The following is a 7,657-nucleotide window of genomic DNA, read 5'->3' on the forward strand; positions in this document are numbered from 1 at the left end:
GCGTGTGTATGCGTGCCACACATGTTCATGTGGAGGACGCCGGGTTGCAACGTGATCCAGAGCCCACCACTGGTCTAGGCGGATTCAGATTTGCATTCATTCTGAAAGAAACACATTTGTTATTTGTTTTCACCGCAAACTGAAAGTACTTGGTTTTAAAGCCATATTTGGGGATCCACTGATATGAAAAAGCATCTCTTCTAAGACAGTCTCCTTGTGCTTTATTATTCATACTTGATGTTTTGTCTCCAAGGAGATATCTTTCCAAAATTGTGAAAAGTTATTCCTTGGTGATGCAACTGTTGAAAAAATAAACAGTTGCTAAAGCTGTTGATAAAATAATCATATATATATATGTGTGTGTGTGTGTGTGTGAAGTCTTTATTGGGGTTTGGAAAATATGATAGGTGTGGAGTAGTGGATGCAAAGACACATTTGCAGATCAGTGCTGGGTTCCAGATTCCAGTTCATGTAGGGCCTGGCGTCCACCACATGAACACGCACAGTGCACACATGCATCCTTACCTCTTCTGACATCTCCGTGAGCCTCCGCAATGCTCCAGCTGCTCAGAAGAGTGTTGCACAGGCTATGTGCACTCCATGCGCGGAAGCACCAAAGAGCTCAAATACAGGTAAGGAGCTCATGCGTGCATGTGGGCCCTCCGAGCACCATACCAGAACGGTACCTGTTGTTCCTGGCAGGCACCAGTATGCCTGTACCGGGGTGTACTGCCTGCAACCTACCACTGTTCCAGACCAAGAAACTAAGGACAGACTTGGAACTCTAGTAGGCCCAGAGACCAAATCTGAAAAAAATAGCCACAAAACGAACTAGTTCACATGAGTTAATGATATGAAGGAGATAGATTACTTGAAAGAAAGGACTTGACAGAAAGATTACTCATTAATGAGGCAGCTGAAGAAGACAGAAAGCAACTTAAGAGACAAAGAGTAGGACTGAAAGCAAGAGTAGGAGCACAGTGACTGAAAGATCTACTCAGCCAAACTGGGTTTGGCTTGGGATCAGCAGGAAGAGATCATGATGTAGAAATTTACAAGGCAGTTGTGACTAAGCATTCCTGCCAAGGGAAGAGATGGATACAGATAATTCTCACTTACCAACTCCTTTGTTCAGTAACTTTAAAATTATGAGAGTGCTAAAACAAATTTTCCACAGAATATAGTCAATATGCATTGTCCTATGTCCAACCTGTTGCTTTTTTCCCCTTCCCATCCTTTTAGTGGGATTGCAAAACAGCAAAAAAGCACACAATAGGAAACATACCAGCTGTTTGTGCTGGCACATTGCTTTCAATAGGTATTTCCTACTGTGTGCTTGTTTATTTTCACTGCATGCCTGCTTACTCTCTTGTAATCCCTTTTTCTCTAGATAATATAAATACAAACATTTATTGCTTTCTCACTAATTATTTCACTGCTGGGATGAGCATTCCAAAGGCAGAGATTTAGGAAAAAGAAATGCACAATTGTAGTCTTGTGATTTCCCACTTAGCAACTGTTCCATTTAGTGATGGAGTTGCTGATACTAATTGTGGTAATTAAACAAGGGTTATCTATAAACAAGGGCTATCTATATATTATGTCTTTGAAAATGTAGGGTCCCTTGAAGAAAACTGTTAAGATGGGCAAGGAAGATGATATCCAAGGTTCTATTCACCAAGAATTCAATGATTGTGCATATATATAATTAGTGCATTTATTATTTTGTGAATTTGTGTTATAGGTCTGTAGGTTAACTGGGACTGCTCTTTAACTATGGCACTGCACACACCAAAGTAAACAAAATGCCTTAGGACTTATTGGATTGTGTATGGTGGTGGTAAGGATAGCTCTTAGTACCCCTTGCTAGGGCAACAGTTGTTCAGCAGGGTTTGTTGAAAGGACTTTGCATAGGATTTAAAAAATAAATAGCTGGGACTCAATGACAGGGAAATTACCTTCCTAAGTTTCTCAAACTCAGGAGTAGAGACTGGTGGGAGAGGGGCCTGAAAAGCTTCTGAAAGAACTTGCTGGTCTAAATCTGTATGAGAAAGGGCTGAAGTTGGATTTTAAGATAGTAACCTGATCCTGTCTCCATCCCCATCCCGAAATATCACTGCTAATTAATCAATCATGATTAAACAAAAGGTGATTAAAATTGTTTTAGAGTAATGACTATATAGTGTACTATACTGCATAGGCAGAATTAAGATACAACTACTAGGACATCCAAAGTCCTACACACAATTTATAAGTGGCAGTAGCAGCCTTCTGTTTTCCAGGAATGATTATAACTTCATTTAAGTAAAGCTTGATGTCAGATTCTATTCTTTTTTTTAATGAGTTTTCAAATTATTTAAAAGAAATAACAAGGGAAAAAAAGCTAGAACCATAATTTAGGTTTATGCACAGTAACTTTCAAAGGACAGGAAGAAAAGCAGATACAAATGCTTGTTAATGAACATGTTTTCAGTAACTCAGAGGTCCTTAAACTCATGAATACTTCAAAAGATAATGGAATCATCAAGAATATTTGCTCTTGGTCCTGAATACAATTAGATTTTTCTGCAGTGGAGATTAAGGATGTTATGACCATCTGTCTTTTTCTATTCAATCCTCTCTCTGTGGAGCTGGCAGCTCACTCTTCAGAATATTTTTATTTAGTTGTGTCCCTAATTGGTTTCAAGCAAATCTCATAATTCCTCAGATGTGGACATCTTATGTATAGGTTCTTAAGCATAGTTATAAATTAGTTTTAATATAGCTTATAGCCTGGTCCTCAAATTCTCTTTTAGTCTCTGAAAAGTTTAACACCTTGCTGTTTTATTAAAAAAGATAAAACGCTGTGGCATTTGCCAATTGATTCCCAGTGACATTATGGAAGAAGAGTGAGGATCTACTGCAGAGCTGTTGAACTCGTGACCTGGTTTAGTGAAGGGAAAAAAGTCATGATATGTCATGTGATACCACCATGATGACACAAGTTTGACACTCCCTGATCTACTGTATCTGAGCATACCTAAAGCTTACTGTGACTGTAACGGTGTATATCTTTACCTTGAGGTAAATTCCATGAAAGTCAACAAATGCTTTTCCAAGATGACATTTGACACAATCTGAGCCCTCTAAAACAGATACAGGATTCAAACTTAGAGAACAAAGCAGAAATGTAAGCTACTTGCTTTTGTTTATGTATGTCTTCATGTTTGGCGAAGGAATGATATTACACTAAATATCACAATAAAGGTAGGAAGAAAGCATCTTCCATTCCATGAAAGATAACGACTTATTTTTAAAAAGTGTTCACACTATATCTAAACAATTGCAAAAAATGCTTAGTTTTATAATTTAAAATTTCTGTAGAACATCACAAAATGCAAAATATGTTCCTTAATTTGTCAGTTTTCTTGGATGTTTTAGGTTTTATAGTATATAGATGTGTAAATACTATTCACGGGGAGTGTTTAATATTAGAATGATGAAAAATCTTTTTTAATTTCAGCCTGTTGTAAATAAATTAAATCTTTACAGTAGGTTTTTTGTCAGATTCTTTGAAAGACAATTTTATTTTCTAGCACATCCTATACTGACAGCCAGAAACTGTTCTGCACCACCTCAGTACAAACAAAATTAGCTTCTCACAATATTTTTGCAGATGTTAAAGGTCATTAATAGAATGAAACCAGATGACTAAAGCAATACATTTGGAATGATTGGGTTTTATTTTTCTCTCTAGCTTAAAGACACAGAGTCCCCTTTTCATAACTACTTGGCTGCATTTCAGTTTTTTTCCAGTCATTTAATGGTTTCCAAAACCATAAAAGTAGAAGTGTTGGTATATGTATTTCTTGGCTTATAAAATTTTGTATGTGTGACAGTTCAGGGATTTTTACAGGAATGAATGTAACATTAACTATTCAAACAACTCCATGTTTCAGCAATTGTCCAATCTGTGTATTTTGACCAAGGTCAAATTTTTGTCAATGATACAAACCAAGAGTATGAAGACTAGAATGTTGCTAGTTGTAATATTAAAGGACGGTGTACAGTTGGTTTTTTAAAACACCTCTATTGATGCAACTATATTCTTTATTGCATCAACATTATTGTTATCACAGAATTTGATGTGAATGCTGCACTAATCATTGTCACATCTTTTGCTAATGTGATCTGAAGCAAAAACCTGTATTTTGATCTACTAATTCCACGTGCATGCAGAATTTTAACAGATAAAAGGAAGCAAGGTTACAAAGTTTTCTGAATTTTTATCAGCTGAGATGAGCATTGTATTCATATAAAGAAATATGAATTTGATGTGCCTTCCACATCAAACAGATTTTCGGAAAACATCTCAAAGGCACATTCATATTTTGAATTGTGTTGCTTACCAATAAAAACTCATAAAATGTTATGATATGGAATTCTTTAGCATTTTACTCAATAAATTATGACTTCATTTCAAATATTCCAATCATTCCTATTGAGTGCCCTAAATATGGAAAACATTAAAAATTATAAATTACTCACTGATTTCCATAACAGATCCTCAGAATTCCATGTATATTTTTATTACTATACATGTTTTTGAATATTATTTTTTCTAATATACATTTTCAATATGATAACTGCATGTCACTGTTTAATGTTCTGCAGATGGATCAGTTTTCCTAAATGATACTCCCCACCATTTTTACACTCTACTTTTGGGAATTATGGGCCATATCCATATAGAGGCTTTGCCATGTTCTTCCTAGACCTGGTGCTGGATGAAAAACATCTGCCATAAATCTTACTGGCCCAAATGCATCGCTAACAATGGTCTACAAAGCTAGCTGAGGAACTCTGGGAGTTGAAGTCCACAAGTCTTAAAGTTGCCAAGGGTTGGATACCCCTGGTCTATGCTGTGTTGTTGTCCATATAGCATTGACTTGCAACATTCTAAGAGCCCCTGATTGGTGGTTCCCATGTTGTGGCCTCCATCATAGCCAAAAAGGAATAGAAAGGAGAGAAAATAGGCCAGGCATTTGATAGAACGGCTTACTCCCAGTAGAAATTAGGAGAATAAATAGAAGGTGAAAATTTGCAACATAGAATATGTCAACCTTTTTTCTTATTTTCAAATCAGGATTGTAAAAATATTGAATTTTGTATTCAGTATCAAACTTTAGATATCTGCAATTGTACATGTGAGAGCTAATACACAACTATTAAGGAGAAAGCTATGATCCACCTGACACCACTTAGAAATGATCTGAACACCTTTCAGTTTACAAATGCAACAGATTTTTTATTTCTCTTTCATCTTCCGTGTTCCTTCTATAAAAGAGGAAATTTTAGATGTGTATATTTAAGTTAAATCAACAGATGAAATTACTATCCCTGGTTTTCTCTTTAGAAATAGTAGCGGTCTATACCATTTGCCTGCACATATGATCTTATCCCATGAGGAATATGTCCTACATATGTTTAGGGCTGTGAAACCAACTTCCAGAGAAGTTTATCTACATATATATGCTGCATAGAATCAATAATATTGCTTTTCACTCTTTTCTCTTCCCCCATCTCTTTAAAATAATACACATATAGTTTTGAAATAAAAAAGAAAGGAAAGAATTAAATGAAAAAGTAAAAAGAAAGACAGAAAAAGAAAAAAGAAAAAAGAAAAGTTATTAAAATGACTTCCAATCTTAACTGCAGTTACAAGCTATTTTACCCTAAGATTACAACATACTGGTAATTTCCTTCTTTCCATAGTCTACTCTTTCTAACAATCAAACCCATAAATCACAATTTCATTTTTTCTTTTTTTTAGCAAAAAGTCAAAAGAGGTTTCCAATCACTAATAAATATAGTTATTACAATCAATGCTTTCTATTCAGAGACTTTTAATTTCTTCCATCCCCAGTTCATATTCCAAGTAGCAATGTTGAAAAAGGAAAAATGTGGGGGAAAATGGAATAGAGGAAATTGATGGAGAGATCATTCTTTCAACCATATAGAGAATACACAAAAAAAACCCACATACATTCAAAGTATATAGAAAAGTTATATAGAAGGGAATGCTTTGTGACAATGACTTCTTTTCCGGTTTTGGCTTGAACTTCGGCAAACGTGTTTCGCCATGGCAAAGTCCAAGAACCATACTACACACAATCAATTCACAAATGGCACAGAAACAGAATTAAGAAACCAAGGTCACATAGATATGAATTTCTGAATGGGGTGGATCCCAAATTCCTGAGGAATATGTGTTTTGTGAAAAAGCACAACAAGAAAGGACTTAAAGAAAATCTGTGCTAATAATGCTAAAAATGATAAATAACCAGACTGACTTTCTATAGCAAAGGGAACTAATTCCTTGATTAGTAATTGGGTGACAATTATTACCATCAATAAGATGCCACAGAAAGATCACTCCATGGTTACTCTTGCTGGTGCCACTCATCCACATGAAGAGATATGGCCTGTTTCATCAACCCATCCCAAGTGAATGATGGATTCTGGTCAGTTCCTGAAGGACAATCTGGTGGGCAGCTCAGCTAAGGCCTTGGTTGCAGTCTGGAAGAAGTGAGTGACTGAGGCCTTGGAAGATAGTGCTGCTATGCATTGATCCCTGAATGTATTCTGGTTTCTGAGAAGTTCCAGGAAGCAAATAATGCCTAGAATGACATTGGAGAATAAATACATGAAATATATGAACGACAAAATAAGAGCCCATATTCTACATCATGGTGATAAAGGCAGTGAAATGTCATTATTATTATTTTTTGCCATTTTTGCATCCTCCCCACTTGGAGGCCCTGTTTACATTGCTATGAAAGGATAGGTATGAGACTACCCATAGGACTGCAGGGGAAAGTATTTATGCTATCTGCCAGATAAAATTGTTCAGATCCATGCAGAGTTGAACTCTGACTGGGAGTTTTGCCTTGAGCAAAATCTTTTGTTATTGGTCTGACCTAGGCTTCTCAAGAGTATGAAGCATACTCCTTGTTCCAACAAAACTCTCTTTTATTAATTTACTGTGAATTCATGAACCAATTAAGCAAACTAATTGTCTCCTTGAAATGCCACTCCCCTTTCGATCCTCGTTTATTTCCTTCAGGAGGGGCCATTCATCATCCATCTCTGGACTTATTCACAAGTCAACCCCTGTTCTTTAGCTGTTCCCTTCGTCTGGCAACTGTGTGCATGTGCACACTGGGAACAAGCTCCAGCTGTTCATCTGCCTCACTGATGTCTGTCTCTGAAGGCAGTTGATAACTGGGATTTGGCTCTGGCCCCTTCTCTGCCTCCAACACAGAGCCCTCATCAGAGCCTTAACCAGACTCCAGGACTGGCCCATGTTCCTCCACAACCTCCTCACTGTCCAAATCTGCTGTCAGCTCTGCTGGTGGGCCACAACAGTTATCTGGCCTGAGGTTGTATGACTCCTGATGAAGTGGACAAGGCCTTCTGCACTGAAATGTAGCCATCTGTGGCAATTGAGACAATATTCAACATGCAATCCACCATTGATTTATGTAAAGGCATTATACTACTAGCATCTTTATTTTCTATACCATCAACATACAACAGCTCTCTCCCATATATATATATAAAGATAATCAGTAGCAAGGTGGAAGGATTCAAGTTCAGCTAGAAGAGTGCACTATTA

At 36.7% G+C, this 7,657-nt stretch overlaps 1 pseudogene; it reads left to right on the forward strand.

The window, feature by feature from the left end:
* The first annotated feature begins 6,121 nt into the window (after window positions 1-6,121).
* LOC148049189 (large ribosomal subunit protein eL29-like) lies at window positions 6,122-6,322 on the forward strand (annotated as a pseudogene).
* The last annotated feature ends 1,335 nt before the right edge of the window (window positions 6,323-7,657 follow it).

Source organism: Thamnophis sirtalis, unplaced genomic scaffold (genome assembly GCF_051295495.1).
Source record: "Thamnophis sirtalis isolate CommonGarterSnake01/CBP01778 unplaced genomic scaffold, rThaSir2_p1.2 scaffold_2, whole genome shotgun sequence".
Classification (NCBI taxonomy): domain Eukaryota; kingdom Metazoa; phylum Chordata; class Lepidosauria; order Squamata; family Natricidae; genus Thamnophis; species Thamnophis sirtalis.